This window comes from Puma concolor, chromosome B2 (assembly GCF_028749965.1).
Source record: "Puma concolor isolate L17-30 chromosome B2, mPumCon1.1.hap2, whole genome shotgun sequence".
NCBI lineage: Eukaryota > Metazoa > Chordata > Mammalia > Carnivora > Felidae > Puma > Puma concolor.
Genome location: NC_141671.1, coordinates 140,962,619 through 140,980,966, shown reverse-complemented (window position 1 = coordinate 140,980,966; position 18,348 = coordinate 140,962,619). Strand labels below are relative to the sequence as shown.

The 18,348-nt window shown below is 41.3% G+C and overlaps 1 protein-coding gene across 4 annotated transcripts in view; it reads left to right on the top strand.

Annotated features, from left to right (window-relative positions):
• The first annotated feature begins 1,973 nt into the window (after window positions 1–1,973).
• The window catches only part of IPCEF1 (interaction protein for cytohesin exchange factors 1), a 184,795-nt gene continuing 168,420 nt past the window's right edge, over window positions 1,974–18,348 (top strand). For 2 of the 4 annotated variants that reach the window (XM_086708183.1, XM_086708181.1), the window contains exon 1: window positions 1,974–2,109. The gene's annotated coding sequence lies outside the window, so the exon portion shown is untranslated. Of the gene's footprint in view, window positions 2,110–10,190; window positions 10,266–18,348 lie in introns of all 4 variants that reach the window. The other 2 variants (XM_086708182.1, XM_025925304.2) reach the window with 2 other exon arrangements.

Genomic DNA, 18,348 nt, shown 5'->3' with positions numbered 1-18,348 from the left:
GACTCTGGGTTTGATCTCATGAACCAACCATGAGATCATGACCTGATCCGAAATCAAAAGTCAGACACTTAACTAAGATACCCAGGCGCCCCACCTTCTCTTCTAACAAACACTATGTGGCAGAAGTGATGAGATATTACTTCTGAGGATAGATGACAAAAATTGTGACTTCTGTCTTGCTTGTGTTTTTCCTGTCGGGAGCTCAACTGAGCTGGGAAAGGGAGAGCTGAGCTGTCAGGTAATGGGTAGCTGAGTAAAGCCACAGGACAAAAATGAAAGAACAAAGGCTTTAATCACTTACTGGGAGGGGCATAAGCAAGAGTCTAAAGCTGGAGGAAGCACTAATTTTTCCCCTGTTCCATTTCTCCCGTGGAATGGTGCACCAGTGGAGTCAGGTGGACGAGCACTGATGTGGGGGTTGTCTTGATGTTGAGGGAGCCCTGAACAAAAGGATCCAGCAGTTTTATGGACACTAGGGTGTGTGTGTGTCGGGGGAGGTCTAGGAAGTACTGAGTGGTAGGAAACATGTCTTCAAGTCTTCTCCTCCATAAAGAGGTTTCAGCAAAAGCACCTGAAAAGGACCTTGGCTCAAGGACTCAGATAAAGAGACCTTGGAATGAAGGCACCTGCGACTGAGAATGTAACTATGTGAGAGAGCATGATGGGCTAGGGGACCCTTGAGACCTTCACGGCCATTCCCCTTGGAGATTGCAGTGCACTTACACCAAATCTGGTGTGGAGAGGCCAGCTTTCCCCAGGTGGCCAGACAGGGGAAGCCTTTGTAAGCGTCCATGGTAAGGCCTGAAGGACCAGACGTAGGATTTTAACAAGGAGCTGTACTCCTCACTCTCACTTGCTTTCACTGTTGCTTTTTCACTCTGGTGAAGCCAGCCGCCATGTTGTGAGCTGCCCATGTGGTAAACAACAGAGGGTGGCCTTGGTCCACAGCTAGCATGAACTGAGGCCCTCAGTCTCATAGCTGGGAGAAACTGAATCCTATCAACAACCGCATGAGTGAGCTTGGAAGAATTCACTGCTCCAGTCGAGCCTTGAGGGGGCTGCAGCCCCAGCTGTTGCTCTGCATTTATAGCCTGTGGCAGATCCTTAGTGGGAGAACCCAGCTAACCTGGGTCCAGACTCCTGACCCACACAACCTTCGAGGTCACAGGTGTTTGTTATTTTCAGCCTCTATCAGCGTAATCAGATAACTAATACACATGCTAATGATGTAGCTCCCACATTCTGGAAGATTGCATTGGTCATGAGCTCAGTTCTAATGGTTTGTTTCCTTCTCTTTGGAAGCAGAATATAAATATAGTGAGATTGTATTCTTCCCAAGAAGGGCTAAAGAAACAAGACGCTGCTGTTGGAAAGGAGAGGTGGGAGGGCAGGAATTTGTCGGTGGGGAGTTCAAATATTTCTGACTCTCAGCCCGTCATTTCCTTGCCTGGTGTGGGAAAGACAAGTTTTGCTGTTGGAGAATTTATTATTTGTGCGCAAAACAGGGGCAGGCTAAGACTTTTTTTTTTTTGACCCTAAGATTGTTTTTCTCTCTATTTAGAAGAGCATTATGGACAATTAGGAAAAAGAAGAGAAATTTGAAGTAAGACTGGGCCTAAAAGAGGATGATGGTTACCAAGTGGCATCTCCACTAACCACACTGAGAACAGCTTGGCGAACGTTCCCACCCTTCACGCCTGTGCATAAACATCTTTGCCTCCAAAACAGGAAAGTAGCACCAGGTAGTGTTTTGTACATGTGTCCTGGGAAATGAATCCACTGTGCAGCGTTTAGGGATAAGTGAAGTCAGATAGATGGGACACACCCACTTTGTGTGCATGGTGCCCTGGATTTGGGAATCCAGGAAAGGATCAATAACAATAAGAGGGAAGAACAAGAAAATTGAGGAAGTAGAGATGATAAATACTTCCTCTTCTTTCGAAAGAGCTTTACTCCGTTCTCAGCTTCTAATCTAGTCCTGCGTAGACTGAGTCTCCAGAGCTGTGGTTGCTTAGAGTGGAATCCTCAACCTTTGCCTCAGTGGATTATGAGTGTTCCGAATTCAGGGATAACTAGCCAGCTCTTGGATTTACCCTCTTTTTCTTGCATGTAAGTACAGTCACTCCTTGGCTGATGTATCAGAAGTCATTGCTTGGCTTGTCAAGATGGCAAAGGAATTGCTATGCTAGCACTCTCTTCAGAATGGTGATGAGTTTTAAAATGTGACTTTGGGGGCACCTGGATGACTCAGTCGGTTAACAATCCGACTCTTGGTTTCCGCTCAGGTCATGATCTCATGGTTCATGAGATCGAAACCTGAATCAGGTTCTTGTGCTGACAGCGGGAAGCCTGCTTTGGATTTTCTCTCTCTCTCTCTGCCCCTCCCCTTCAAAATAAATTTTAAAAACTTTAAAAAAAATTAAAAAAATAAAATGTGACTCTCGGGATAAGATGTTTGCTCAGCTCTTCATAAACATGCTGCTGGGAAGTCCGTGTTAAAGTCACTCTTTAGCTCTCTTAGAATTAGATAATGGTTGTAAGCTCATTCTTCTTTTCTCTTTATTAAATGGATGTTGTATTGACGGTTGCTTGGACTGCAGATCAAGGGTTTGGTTTAGAAAAGCACAATTCAGCATTTGTTTCGGTCCTGAGGAGTTGCTTGGGGAAACACTCTGTGGCCACCCTCTTTTGTGAAGCTGTGTTCTCTGTAGAGAATCCCCCTTTTGTACGCAGGCAGCTAGAAGGGATTTTACTGTCAGTAAAGCTCACAGGCTTGAAAAAATACCTGTATAAAAATGAGAATTTAGGTAGTGTTGGTTCCCAGGTTTTTACCAAGTACATTTGGAGCATTTGCTTTCCTTTGATTGTGTATATGTGAAAGAAATTTAATTGCAGAAGCCAGAGTTGTCACTCTCCAAGGCATCTTTGACTGTAGTCGTGGATTTTATTTGTCTGTAGGGGCCTGGATGTTCCTAGTACTGTCCTAGGCATTGCATAGTCATATATAGAACCTGATTCCTCTACCCTAATAATTTTACATAGAAAATAGGAACAGAAAGAATATGGGTTTCTTTCAGGCAAATGAGGAGGAATAGTACTTCAGTGTATGTATTTGTTGAGGTACTCATTCTTTAATCGATGTTTTGATTTTCTTCCTTTCCTCTCCTTATATATCAAAGGTGTTTTGTGGAGAGGGTCTGTGTATAAACTATTGCAGGCAAGCTGCATTAAGCAAATACACATCAGCTGAGTATGGAAATAGGAAGTTCTTGCCTGCGGTAGTTTTCTGTGGCAATAAGCGATAAGAAATTACTTCATGACTATTGCCTGAGACTTTCCTTTTGACTCGCGTATCCTTCTCGAACGGCTCACTTCTGCTTTCCATCCAGCATGGACGGCTAGTCTGTGTGAACTGGTAACGCAAACACAGGTTGACAATTTGCACGCGTGTTTCGTATGGTGAAAATGAAGAAAATCCTTAAAATATGAGCTCTTGGTGTTAAAAACAATCCTACAAATGGGGGAGTTACTATACTCTGAGCACTCAAAACAGTGTGTACCACATAGCACGCTCTCAGTTTTTGTTGAATGGATAAATGATTGGGATTGTTCATACAATGAGCATCGTAGGGTAGCCTTTGCTTTACCTCTGTTACCCTGATACTTAAGGAAATGCTTGTTGGAGGTCAAAGGGAAGCAGGAGAGGAGGAGAACATAAAGGTGAAGAGAGAAGAAAAGGTATGTAGGGATGGGATCAAAAGACATGGCGATGGAGATAAGAAACCCTAAGGGTGGAGATACAGCGGAGACTGGAGGTGGTGGTCATAAACATGGCGGTTGAGCGGAGTGGTTATGGGAGAGCAGTGTGACACAGCCAGGAGAATACATAAACTTGGGGTCAGATCCAGCTATTAAAAATCTGTATTTATCTCTTACTAGCTCTGTGAACTCTGGACCCGTAGTGCAGTGATTATAACACTCTGAGCTTTTTGGGTTGTAGTAAAGATCACAAATCCGACGGCACAGGGCCTGCTGCTTCGTGGATCTTCACGAAATGGCAGTTGTCAGGGTATTTTCTTCAGCTTTCAAATCATCACAGCTACGTTTAAAAATTTACCCATTTATCTTTTCTTCTTTACAAATGACTATTTTTATTTGAGAGAGAGAGAGAGAGAGAGAGAGTGCAAGCAGGGGAGAGGGGCAGAGGGAGGGAGAGAGAGAATCCCAAGCAGGTTCCATACTCAGTGTGGAGCCCAAGGCGGAGCTCGATCTCACGACCGTGGGATCATGACCTGAGTCAAAATTAAGAGCCAGGTGTTCAACCAACTGAGCCATCCAGGAGCCCCTATCTTTTCTTCTTTTTGCTTTTCAGTATTTTCTAAATTACATAAAGAAGCATGATTCTTTTAAAAAATTATGTATTAAAAATAAATGTTATAAGCCTAATTATCAGGATAGTTAAGCTCATGGCAGTATATCTAAATAAAGGAATACCAGGGGCGCCTGGGTGGCTCAGTCAGTTGAGCATCCGACTTTGGCTCAGGTCGTGATCTCATGGTTTGTGAGTTCGAGCCCCACATTGGCTCTGTGCTGACAGCTCAGAGCCTGGAAACTGCTTCAGATTCTGTTTCCCTCTCTCTCTCTCTCTCTCTCTCTCTGCCCCTCCCCTACTCACACTCTGTCTCTCTCTCTCAAAAATAAACATTAAAAAATCTTTTTAAAAAATAAAAAATAAATAAATAAAGGAATACCATCAATACAGTGATGCTTATGGAAGTATTGTCATTTGTTAATGCTAAGCAAAAAACGCAGAAGCACAACCTTGTCAACTATGAAAAAATATTGTAGAGAAGCAAGATTGATGTAAATATGTTAAATGTTACTATATGATTAGTGGGTTTATAGCTGATAGTTACATTTGTCTTTGTACTTTTCTATTGTTTTTCCAAATTTTCCATTAGTGGAGCATATCTGGACTACCTTAGTCATCTGAATACAAAGTAAATGTTGAATTAAAATAAGTGAACAAAAATTTAACCCTCTTTTAATTTTCCACCAAAAACAAAACAAAAGCAGGGGTGCCTGGTTGGCTCAGTGGGTTGAGTGGCTGACTCTTGATTTCAGCTCAGCTCATGATCCCAGAGTCATAAGATCGAGCCCCTTGTTGGGCTCCACACTTAGCGTGGAGCCTGCTTAAGATTCCCTCTCTCCCTCTGCCTCTCTCCCTGGCTCACACTCTCTCTTTCTAAAATAAATAAATAATTTAAAATAAACGAATGAATGAAACAAAAGTAGCTTCTTAGTTATAGTGTTTGTGTTCATTGCAATCTAAGAAATGACACAATTTGTGTTATTTAATCTTTGTATGGGGATTCCTTTTGAGATTAAGACTGGTATGGAGTAATGTGAAAGCTCTGAAGTGAGAATAAGCAAGTAAGATCTTACCTGGGACTGACTGGTCTCATTAGTGCCTATAATCACATAAGAATGGGTTATTTTCTTTGGATGATGTGTAACTGCCTCTAAACCTGTATTTGATGACTTTCTGGCAAGTTCAACAGTGAATTCAATAGTTAATAGTTCTAAATTAAAATTAGACTTGACAGCATAAGAGTAGATTACTTAATTTTTTAAAATGTTTATTTATTTATTTTTGAGAGAGAGAGAGAGAGAGAGAGAGAGAGAGAGAGGGAGGGAGGGAAAGGGAGGGAGAGACAGAGAGGATCTTAGTGAGGTTCTGCACTAACAGTGCAGCTTGTTTGGCACAAGCTCAAACTTATGAACCAAGAGATCATGACCTGATCCAGAATCAAGAGTTGGATGCTTAACCACCTGAGCCACCCAGTTGCCCCAAGATAAATTAATTCTTTTAGGGCATATTGATTTATCTTTACCATCTTGGCATACATAGGGAGAGATCAGAAAAACGTTTTTGTGAAGTCAAGAAATAATTCTTGTTGTAGGGCCTTGGCCATCCCATCTCATGGTGCCAGCCTGTCACTATGCAGGAGTCGCTGATCAGAGACTAAACTGGAATCAAATATTTGGGTTTCTAGGTAGTGAGCAAATCTCCTTTGTCTCAGAAATTATCAAGTGAGAGATATTTGCCAAAGAGGCAAAAGATGAACGGTTGTGAGCCAAAGCCAGGGCTCCCAAACTGAATGACTGTTGAAATAGAAGCATTTGAAAAGTGAAATTCAGCTAGCTTAAATTCACCCAATTACTAGAATGTGGATAAACCCTTTCAAAAATGTCTGAATACATTAATGAAAATGAGTTAAGATTAGAAATGCAAGAATTAACCTAACAGACAAGAAACCTCATGCCCAAACAGCCCAGGGCGGAGTATGAACTGAACTAGAAATAGAGGCACAACAGACTTTTGAATTGAGTCCGTAGCATTTTCTGAACATTTCACGTGTGGAGCACTGAATAAAGACCAATGATATTATTGAACACTTGCTGTGTGTTCCAGGCACTATAACTGGCACTTTTACTTTACATGAACAATTTCAGTCACTGCTCGAAACAACCCTAAGAGACAGCACTGTTGGCATCTCCGTGAACCTGAAGACCAGAGAGGAAAAGTACTCTGTCTAAACCCCCACACAATACAGGGGCAGAGACGGGGCTCAAGCCCAGATCTCTGTGTGTCTCCCCTGTGGCCTGACCACTGTGCTACCGGGCCCTCTGTTGTTTTCATTCACACTAGAGATCTTCTTACATAAACTAGTGGTTCCAGGCCAAGAATTAGGAGGCAAAGTGTGGGTCTGAGCAGATGCATCATTTACTTTGAAATCTCTTTAAGTGAACTTCCTTTCCATTTCCTGACTGAGGAGGTAATAAAAAGGAATTTTTCCTTTTTCTTCAGCTAATTTCCCATGCCCTGACACGATGGCATGTATGGTTGTCACCGTAGCCAACTTCTAGGCAGTCTGGTGGGATTATGTGGGGACCATCACCCAAACTGGCAGGCAGGAGAGAGGCCCGGGGGACAATGGCATTCAAGGCGCTCAGGACCATCCCCGGGCTATCCATAGCCCCAGTCAAAGTACACCGTTTCATCACCACAAGGATTCTTCTTGGGTCCCTTTTATACTAATACCTTATCTGATTTGAAAACATTCAACTTGCATTTTGAGTGTCAGTGGACTCCTACTGGATGGGCCTTTATATTAGGCTCTGTGTATTAGTGGGGACAGCTGAGATCCAGAAGTGAGGAGACCCAGGCTGCCCGTGACGTGTAACAGTTGGGTGCTACCAACTGAGCCATTTAATGTGAGTCTTCTCATCTATAAAAAGTGGGATAAAAATTCCCACCTGGCATGCTATATGGTGTGGAAGAAAGCAAACACATTAGAAACCAATGGGGACTTCTGTCCTCACTCCTATTCCAGTTTCTGACCATGTGGAGACTCATTTGGCATACAAGAGCTTTGTGGCAGAGGAGGATTAAAGGTATTAGGGGGTGTTATTGGCTCAGTTGTGCCTCCCTCCCCCAAAAAGATATGCTGGGGCCCTAGCCCCCAGTACTTCAGAACGTGACCTTATTTGAAAATAAAGTAGTTGTGGTTGTCATTAGTTGAATTAAAGTGAGTTTCATCATGGATTGGACCCCTAATCCGATATGACTGATGTCCTAATAAGAAGGCAGCCCTGTAAAGACAGCCGCACAGGGAGAATGCCGTGTGATGATGAAAACAGAGACTGGAGGGACAGAGCTGCAAGCAAACGAATGCCAATGAATAGCCACCCAGCACCAGAAGTCTAGGAACAGGCAAGGAAGGACTCTCCCTTACAGTTTAGGAGGGAGCAGAGCCCTGCCAACATCTTGATTTCAGACTTCTGGTCTCCAGAACTGTGAAGGCATAATTTCTTGTTGTTTTGAGCCACCCAGTTGGTAGGATTTTGCTACTACAGCCCTATAAAACATACAAGGGGAAAGAATAAAAGTCATTTTAAGTGCTAGTGATAAACTCATCCGTATTGCTGGCAAGCACTTTTAGGGAGCAGATCCGGCATGACTCATTTATCTGATTTAACCTGTGGCATTGGGCCTTTAACAGTAGTCACTTCATCATTGAGTGCAGATGAATAAAGGCACTAAACAATGAAAGACATTTACAAAATGAAAATCAGGCTGTTGTGAAATCCATAAAAGGGCATCCTTTCATAAATTGACTCTAGCTAGGGATTCCAGATTATTGGATCAATGTGGTCATTTGCTAGACATGAAACGTTTGTGACTACTTGGGAGGATATTTTCTTCCGCAAGTTGTATATTGGAAGAAAAGTTTAAATATTCTGATTTGGAAAATAATGTAATGTGATGGTACTTTGGTACCATCAGTATAAAATCTACAACTGCAATCTAAGCATCTAGCAAATGGAAACTCTCCAGTTAAAGAGATATCAGGTGATTATAGTGGGTTAATCTATAATTGTTGATCCCTTTGATATATAAAATTAATGCGGTACCTGCATAGCTATTAATGACAGCATAAATAACCAGGATTTCAAGCATATTCTTGGGTTTCTCTGCAACATAAGAATCTCCTTAAAAAATCTCTTAAATCCCTTTTTCAATAGAGTTTAAATTACCCTAATTCTTATTACCATAATTACCCCTAGGAGAACAACATTCTTTTAGTAGGCAAACATCATTGTGTGAGGCTAATCACTTAATCTGCACAAAACTAAAAATATAGTTTTGCTTCCCTTTTTAATTGATCCATAGTTAGTTTTCTTTAGACTTGTTATTCATTTTATATACTCTCTTTGAAAATGCTCGGCAGAAATTTGTGAAATTTGATTTCAAATTTGAACAGGGTAGGAGTTCTTTTTTTCCTCTCATGGAGGAAAATGCTTTCTTAGGAGTCTCGTGCACTCTTCTGTAATGTCAGAGAGAAACAGAACACTTAACTACTTATGGGCAAATGTGTATATTGATACTGAACCTTGGTTTAAAATAGGAAAATACAGGGGCGCCTTGGGTGGCGCAGTCGGTTAAGCGTCCGACTTCAGCCAGGTCACGATCTCGCGGTCCGTGAGTTTGACCCCCGCATCGGGCTCTGGGCTGATGGCTCAGAGCCTGGAGCCTGTTTCCGATTCTGTGTCTCCCTCTCTCTCTGCTCCTCCCCCGTTCATGCTCTGTCTCTCTCTGTCCCAAAAATAAATAAACGTTGAAAAAAAAAATAAAAAAATAAAATAAAATAGGAAAATACAGACCTCTCAGGAAAGAAATGAAGCTGACTCAGAATACTTCCCAGGAACCTCAATTTAACATTGTTCATTCCTATAGAATAGAAGTGGTGAGCTTACACTAAGTCACGTTTAATGTAAGACCTTTAATCTTTTCAAAAATTGAGCCAATGGCTTCCAACACAGAAACCATACTTTTTAGGCTACTTGTTTATGATTATTCTGTTTGGATACTGCAGAGTATAGCATAGTATTGGGGAGGTTTGCTTCTGGAACATATTTGACGATTCTGCTCATTTAGCAAATTAATGGTTGCAACAAGAACATTTTATCAATTCACTTAAATTGCAGGTCAGTTATAACGACCTTGTTCTTTCCACCTGTTGAAAGTCTGAAGCAAATTTTGCTAGAAGCCTTATTTTCTGGTTCCTTGTTGGACCATAAATCCTACACTCTCTTGCCATCCTGGCCAAAAAAAAAAAAAAAAAAAAAAAGGCAAATGATTGTTCTCACTAGTGAGTTTGAATGTAAATCATATAATGTGATGGGAGCCTGTTTTTGAATATTCAACATTTACCACATGCCTATTGAATACCTAATATTTTCCAGGTGTTTTATTGCAAGAGAACCAACAAGAATACCTTTTAAGGTCCCTTATATCATATGAATTAACGGTACCTTTTCTTGGCTAGATTTAGTTACAGCCATCTGTCAAAGAGAAGGATCTGAACTTGAACTGTCTTGGTCAAATGTGGCCAAAGTTTTCCAGCTAGAACTAGATTTCACCCTGGAACACAAACTGCCGAGATTTCCCGTAGCTGGGTTTTCAACTTGATTAATCAAGTAGAGCCACTTTTGCGTAGGTAATGGGGACTTGAGAGGGAATTGTCAAACAAGGTTTGAGCTAGGACAAGAGTACCATTTAGTTTCATTTTGTGAACACTCGTAAACGTTCCAAAGTTATGTACAAATAAATCCATTGCCTTGAGAGGAACGCCAGCTATTCGGAGCTGAGAAGCCAGCAAGCTAGTGCGAGGAGACACCAGAGCATTTACCAAAGCAGAGTAAGTGAGCAGAGCAAGTAAGCCTCAGGGATGCTCTCTGAGGTGACTTCGCTTTCAAGTTTTGGTATTCTTCCTAGCAGCAGCATTCTAGACATGGGGTGTGGTCATTTTTACTTTGCATTCAGTATCGACTCCTGTGTGCTTTGCGTTGGGAGCCAACCGGCAAGAGCTTCCCTTCCTGATCCTGGACTGACTTCGGGCATGGAGGACCTCTGTCTATGCCCCACAGGCTCATGTTTCTTACCATTGCTCTCAAAGGCTCCACTTTGGTCCAATGTGGGGCCTTTCTCTGTACTCATCCTCCTGGATTCAGCTCTTCAGGATGGATCATATATCCAAATTATCACTTCTATAAGACTTCAGGACTCAGGGCTTTCTACCACTTCTACCTTAAGGCATTATGCTCTATCTCTCTTAAATTTCTCCCTAAGCCTTTCAACTATAGCGTCTACTCTGATTTACTTCTTGGCTCTCTGTCTTGCTGCCTCTAGAGTTTCTCTCTTGGGAAATTCCCTGGCTTCAAATTTTTTCAACTGTTGTTCAACAAAATGATCAGAACACACATCCTTCCAGTCTTGATCTAACTCTGGTTCCCCACTCAGTTTCTTCTTGGCAGCAGGGTTGCCCATATGCACTGACATTATTTATCGTCATGTTTAAAGTTGAATTTTTACCCAACATTCTTGGGATGTTTTTCTTATACTCTTCCGAAAATTCGTGGAAAGTTGATCAAAACAAATGAACTTGGTTAGGTGTCATGTTTAGAACAGCCATTAGATTCTCTTCTTCCCTCATTTAGGGGTTGACAGCACTTTGTCCGATCATACTGTCTTACACATTGATATTGTGTACTTGTGCTTGTCCCTGGGTCAAGTTAGCTTTGGTATCTAATACTTCTCTTCCTGGCCAGCTGGTCATTCAGGTAAGAAAAACTTTCTTCTTTTTTCCCCTGTTCACCCCAATCAATAGTCCCCAGGCAGTCTTGGCTGTGGCCAAATAGCTTTTCTTCCCACCTACCCCCAGATTCTGTACCTCTTCTTTATGATTACTCAGGCACCGTGGACTAATGTCTCCACTGGGCTCTACCCTGTGCTTGCCTCCTCGGCATGTGTCCGGTCTCCTGGTGTAAAGGAAAGATCCTGTGATTCTTTGGCTTGCATCCTCCGGGGCGTTGAGCAAGTACGACAAAGACTTAGGTTTAGCAGTCTTTTTATTATGGAGACCTTTCCATTGACAGTCTCCTCTATTCTCTTGGTGAGCCTGGAGAAGTTTCACCTATGGACGTTTCAGTGTCTATAGCTTAGGATTGGGCAAGTAGGAAGCTGCTTCTTCAAAAATGTTTTTCTAGCTTTTTTGTTTTTGTTCTGTTCTTTCACAGGGAGATGTCCTTCTAAATCCTAAATGCCTATTCACGTGGAAGCTCTGCGCTGTGGCTGCTTTACAATTAACTGAGCGTTGTGTATGTGCGTTTTCTTATATTGATACAAAGACTTTGTGCTGTCCGTATGTGGGCCAGATAGTAACACATCCATTGAGGAAACTGAGGCTCAGAATGGTTCCATGGTGTGTCCAAGCCAGAAATGGCTGAGCTGAGTCTTGCACTCTAGTTTACTGTCTCCTACAGGAGGTTTTCCCCCTTTGGAGCATTCTATTGCCTGGCCTTTATTAATAAGTTGTCTCTACTGATTTATCATCAAGGTGAAGTTTGAGTTCAAGTCTAATCATTTTCTACCCCTCAGTGGGTTATCCCATCAGGCAAGTATTCTTAACCTTACACTTGCGTAGGTTGGGAGGCCCCTACTCGTCTGTCTCAGGTGCCTGGTGTCAATGTCACACCATAGAATCAGATGCCAAACCTATTTTAGCTAAGAGGGAATTTAGACCCCATTTACTCTAATGCTGCCACTTAATGGATAGAGAGCCGAAATCCAAAGAGATTTTGTGATTTCTGTGTATAGCTTGTTGTGATTGCTATGCATAGCTTGCTGGAAATAACACTCAGTTCACTGCCTAGATTTCTTTAGTCCTAGATGTTCTGCACTGTTATATCTGGGTTAAAATGGACACATTCTTAGAAGAGAAAGGTCTTTACATTGTTATGAGTTACTAACACCAATGTGTGCATTAGCCAGTCAGATCTTTCCAACTGAGAGCTAATTCAGATCGCCAACCCAGCTGGCCTACATACCCAACCTTGAGGTGACGAATGCCTGATCTAGACCCTCTAAATATTAACTGCCCAACAGCAAAGACTGCATCACTTATTTTGTAAGGTTATTTCAGTTTTCCTCATTTTAAATGTCTTTCTGTCAAAGGCTTGATGATTTGGAAGTCTGCACAAGATGGAGGTGGAGAAGGGCACTCTTAACTGGCATAGAAGAGGTGGGAATTGCCTCAGAACTTCCACAAAATGCTTAAATCCCTGAAGGAGAGAATCTCTTCAAACTTTTTCAAGATTTTTTAATCAGAAAGTTTTTTTTTTAACGTTTTTTTTTTTTTTTTTTTTAATTTATTTTTGGGACAGAGAGAGACAGAGCATGAACGGGGGAGGGGCAGAGAGAGAGGGAGACACAGAATCGGAAACAGGCTCCAGGCTCCGAGCCATCAGCCCAGAGCCCGACGCGGGGCTCGAACTCACGGACCGCGAGATCGTGACCTGGCTGAAGTCGGACGCTTAACCGACTGCGCCACCCAGGCGCCCCTAATCAGAAAGTTTTTAAATACACACACACAAAACAACCAATTTTATCTTCTTGATTTATTAAGTTTAGACTCTCAGATAACTACTTATCATTCACAGGCTTTCCCCAGAAGTTGAATTTGCTTCATAAAAAGTTATCAGTAGGCCAAATGTCTGGCAGGGTATCAGGTATGAAAATGTCATGGTCCTTGATTGCTTAGTTGCATGTGTATAAATGTGAATTAATGAAATTGTAGCAGAATGTTCTTGGTGGGAGCTGTGTCTTTAAAACATGGAAACATGGACATCGGAGGCAATGTCTAGTGATACAAGTCAAGAGGTAAGCAGCACTTAGGAAACCTGGCTCCGTGGCTGAACATACTCGTGAAGGGCACTGTAAGAGAAAATTCTTGGATTGGTTTTAGAGTTGCAACCAGTAGAACTTTCTTGGGCAGAGTGTTAGTTGAAAGGGAGGCTATAATTTCAAATGTCTTGTTGGTATTCTATTAAAAAGGAAGGTTGTTTCCCATCATATTTTGTTCTGGGGGAGTGGTTTGAATTGGATCTCCTTTGTAGCATACTTAAAAAAAATTGGATGCTGCATTTGTTGTTATTGGTTATTGACGTGTTGTGTCAGAGGGGATTATCCCTACGAGGAAGTATTCTGGTTGGTAATATGGAATTTCAGTTCTTCCCACCCCACACATACTTCGTCTTTTCATTTTCTTCTTGCCTGGGAAACAAGAGAGTGCTCCTTGAGACAGAGGTATGCTGTGCTGTAATTCGTACAGATGGAAACTTCGGGTTAGCTATGAGCTAATACAAAATTTTAGCAGCATGGATTCCAGAGCGGGGCCAAAAAGTGCTCTAGAATTTGTGGAGAGGAAAACAAAGATTCAAAACTGAAACTGGTCCTGATTTGAGCTGAGAATATAAATTCCTCTGATGTCTGGAGATGACTTAACTAGCATAGACTTGTCCGGAAATCTATTCTTTTTATCATTTGTTTCTTCAGTCTTTGGAGGTATTTGACCTTTCATAACACAACGCTAGCATGGAACTATTTGGCACTCAAATGAGTAGAGAATCCTATTTTCTTTTTTGTAGGACTGATCTAGGAAGTCATGACAAAGTTGTTCATGTGAATAGTTACTCATAAATATTACTCTTAGTTGTTTTTTCAAAAAGGTAACTTTAAACTTTTTTCTGTTTCCCAGAAAAAATTAGATCCTAAATGAATACTTTTTTGTGCCGCTTGGTGTCTAAGAGTATTTCTTTATGTCGTCTTCTGAGGTTATGCTTAGTAGCCTTGAAAAGAGCTTTAAACTATTTTGGCTTGCTATTTATGATGCACCAGTCTGTGTTTTAGGTTGGGTATCACTCCCTATCACATTAATCAATCTTAAAGCATACATTCGAATTCCCTAATAGCTGATAGTTTTTTACTTGACAGTGTTTTGAATAATTCAACAGCACTGAATGTCTAAGTTGCTTAATTTTTCTCAGGTGAAACCAAGAATCTAGAATGATAAAGTAGAATGGGAACCTCACACATCACCTGGCATCAACACTTGGATTTTAGACATAGGAACTGTGAGGCTGGAGAGAATCTGAGTCTTTCTTGAGGTCATATTGCTAACTTGTGGCAGAGAGAAGAGAGGAAGATAGAGAGGCTCAAAAATTAGGCAAACTGGGGCGTCTGGGTGGCGCAGTCGGTTAAGCGTCCGACTTCAGCCAGGTCACGATCTCGCGGTCCGTGAGTTCAAGCCCCGCGTCAGGCTCTGGGCTGATGGCTCAGAGCCTGGAGCCTGTTTCCGATTCTGTGTCTCCCTCTCTCTCTGCCCCGCCCCCGTTCATGCTCTGTCTCTCTCTGTCCCAAAAATAAATAAATGTTGAAAAAAAAAAATTAGGCAAACTTCTTCACTGAGGGATTTTTTTTTTAGGGCCACTGATATGCTGACATGTGTTATAAATCCCCAACGAGGAGAAAATGTTTAGTTGTAGGGAAATTTAATAAGCAGCTTTCCCCAATTTATTGGCCAAGGAACTACCTTCCTGGCAGAACAGAACAATCTTAGGGTTCATTAAACATGCTTTAGAAACATTGTTCTTTTACTGACTCCATCATTTAACCGAAATATGCATTTTTTAAACAAGTGAAACAGTCTTGACAGCCATAATTTTACATTTTTGTTGGCCTAATTGTTTATATCTAGGGGAAAAGATATGGAGATGCAATGGAAATGAGAATAGTAAGTGACTTTGGAATTGTCTTTGTTCTGAATCCTCAGGGCATAAATTAGATTTAAATCCTAAAAAAACAAATTAAGTGGCAAGGGAGTGAGAAGTTTCTTAACTCTCAATATGTAAACTGTAAAACAAAGATAGAGAATGAGCAATGTTTTGTTGCAAGGAGCACAAAATTCGTAAACATTATGAATACATGTGGAGGCATAAAGGATGAACCTTGTCTTGCTTCTCCTAAGTCAGCAAAGTCTATCCAAATTATGACAATGACAATTGTATCAATAAGAAACTATAGTAACTATGTTATATGAAATTGAATATATTCACTTAAATAAAACAAGGTGTTATGCCCAGAATTCGTGATCCCCAAAGACCGCCAGGGAGCCGAGTCCGATGCAAAAGCAAAGAGCCTTTATTTGAGCTAGCTCAAGCTCAATCCCCTACCTGCACCGACGATGCAGAGGTGAGATACTGGGGAGAGAGAGCGAGTTTCAAAAGGACAAAGGTTTTATTGGGGCCTAGGGGCAGTTGGTGAGGTAATGGCTGTGGCCTCAGCCGATTGGCTGGGGAAGGGTTGGAGTCCTGTGAGGCAGGTGAGCGGGAGGTTACTCAAGGGGAGGAGGCATGGTCAAGGTGAAGGACACAGAACAAGATGGAGTCCGCCGGCGTAGGTCCGCCCTTTCAAAGGGACGTCCAAAGGAAATGTTCATGAAATTGTGGTCAAAATTACTAGACTGAACAGAATTTGACAGAGACTTTTATTATTTCCCCCCCAGGAGCACATTAGAGCTCTGAGGACAGAGACTCATGTTTTTGTCCACTACCTGTACTCCCAGTGCTTAAAAGAGTGAGTGGTATAAAACAGATGCTCAGAAAATACTTGTTGAATAAAATAATTTAGTTTGTTTTATTAATTATACTTCACTGATAAGGTGATGCAGACATTCATTTAAAAATTTAAACATTACTTGGGCGCCTTGGTGGCTCAGTTGGTTAAGCATCTGACTTCGGCTCAGGTCATGATCTCATGGTTCGTGAGTTTGAGCCCGGCTTAGGGTGAGCTCATGCCTCACTTCAGTGAGCCCCGCTTCTCCCTTTCTCTCTCCCTCTCTTTCTCTGTCCCTTGCTCACTTGTGCCCTCCCCTCAAAAAAAAATTTTAAACGTTATGGAAAAACACAGGCTGAAAAGTTATATTTATTCTTCATCCAAAATTTCCAGACTCCCACCATGGAAGAAACCACAGTAACCAGTTTGCATAATGTTCTGCTAGAATGTTCTATGCAAATCTAAGCATGCATACATATATATGTATATACGCACATATATTTATTTTTTATTTTTTTTAGAGAGAGATCACATGCAAGTGGGAGAGGGGCAAGGGGAGAGAGAGAGAATCTTAGGTAGGCTCCATGCTCAGTGTGGAGGCCATGGTCGGGCTCACTCCCATGACCCCAGGATCCTGACCTGGGCCAAAATCAAGGGTCAGAAGCTCAACTGACCAAGCCACCGAAGCGCCCCTACACACATATTTATAAATATAGTTGTTTTTATTTATTTTTTTTTTTTTTTAAAATTTTTTTTTTCAACGTTTTTTATTTATTTTTGGGACAGAGAGAGACAGAGCATGAACGGGGAGGGGCAGAGAGAGAGGGAGACACAGAATCGGAAACAGGCTCCAGGCTCCGAGCCATCAGCCCAGAGCCTGACGCGGGGCTCGAACTCACGGACCGCGAGATCGTGACCTGGCTGAAGTCGGACGCTTAACCGACTGCGCCACCCAGGCGCCCCTATATAGTTGTTTTTAAACAGGTAGAGGCACACTGTATAGATTGGTCTATATCTTGTTTTTTTTTTTTCACTTAAATATCTATCTTAATGACATAGATTTTAAGAATTGCTTCTAATAAATGAAAAACTGTATAACACTGACATTTTACTTTTCGTTTCTTGATGATTTCATGTTATAAACCATTTGTGTTTCTTTTCTATGAACTGCCTCTAAGTTCTTTGTCATTTTTTCTGTTGGTTTAATGGCCTTTTATAACTGATTTGTAAGAGGTCTTTATATATGAAGGAAATGAGCTCATTGTCATATGTGTTGAAATATTTTTCCCAGTTGATCATTTGTATTTTGACTTTGTTTGGTATTTTTTTCTGTGCAGAAAAAAACATTTTTTTATACAGTCTTAACTCACTAATCTTTCTGGAATTTGGGTTTTGTGTATTGCTTAGGAAAGCATTCTCCTCTCCAAAAAGGAAGAAATTGCCCTATATTTACTTCTCATAGTTTTATTACTTTATCTTATATATTTAAATCTTTGGCTTACCTCAAATTTTCTTTGATGAAAGCTTTGATAGATGTTTTCCACATGGTTCATCAGTTGAATAAGCCACATTAATAAATTTCAATATATTTAAGCATTCATTAAAAATAATCTAACTTTGGGGGTACCTGGGTGGCTCAGTTGGTTGAGTGTCCTTCTCTCAGTCTTGGCCATGATCTCGCAGTCATGAGACTGAGCCCCACATTGGGTCCACGCTCACAGTGCAGAGCCTGCTTGGGATTCTCTCTCTCCCCATCTCTCTGCCCCTCACCTGCTCGTGCTCTTTCTCTCTCAAAAAAAATTTACCTTTATTATTATGGAAAATTCCAAACTTACGAAAGTAGATAGGGAAGAGTGGGGAAGATGACCTGATAGGCAGGATCTGGACATTTTTCACCTGATAAAAGACTGGAAATTTTCATTCCTTTCAGTTTAACAACTTCAGCTGCGTATGTGGGAACGATCCCTCACATTACTTTCAACAATTAAAACCAACAATCATTTCCCTAAAGGAAAACTTAAAAGTCTCCACAATTTTAAAATGCTGTAACAGTAATGATTGCTGGGAGCAAAATATCAAATGATATAATTCTATTTCCCTTCTCATTATCTTTCTGTTACTCTCCACTCCGTGATCTCGAAGGGTGCCTACAATCACACAGAAAAATCTGACTCACTGAAGAACAACCTCAGCAGAATTCATTTTGTCCATTTTCTAAGTCTAAGTGGATTTTTAACATTTTCTCAGCATAGAGAGAATATAGAAGCAAATGCTTGGATGACAGTATGTATTAGTGTATTTTGTTATTTTGTGTTCCTGGCAATATTTTT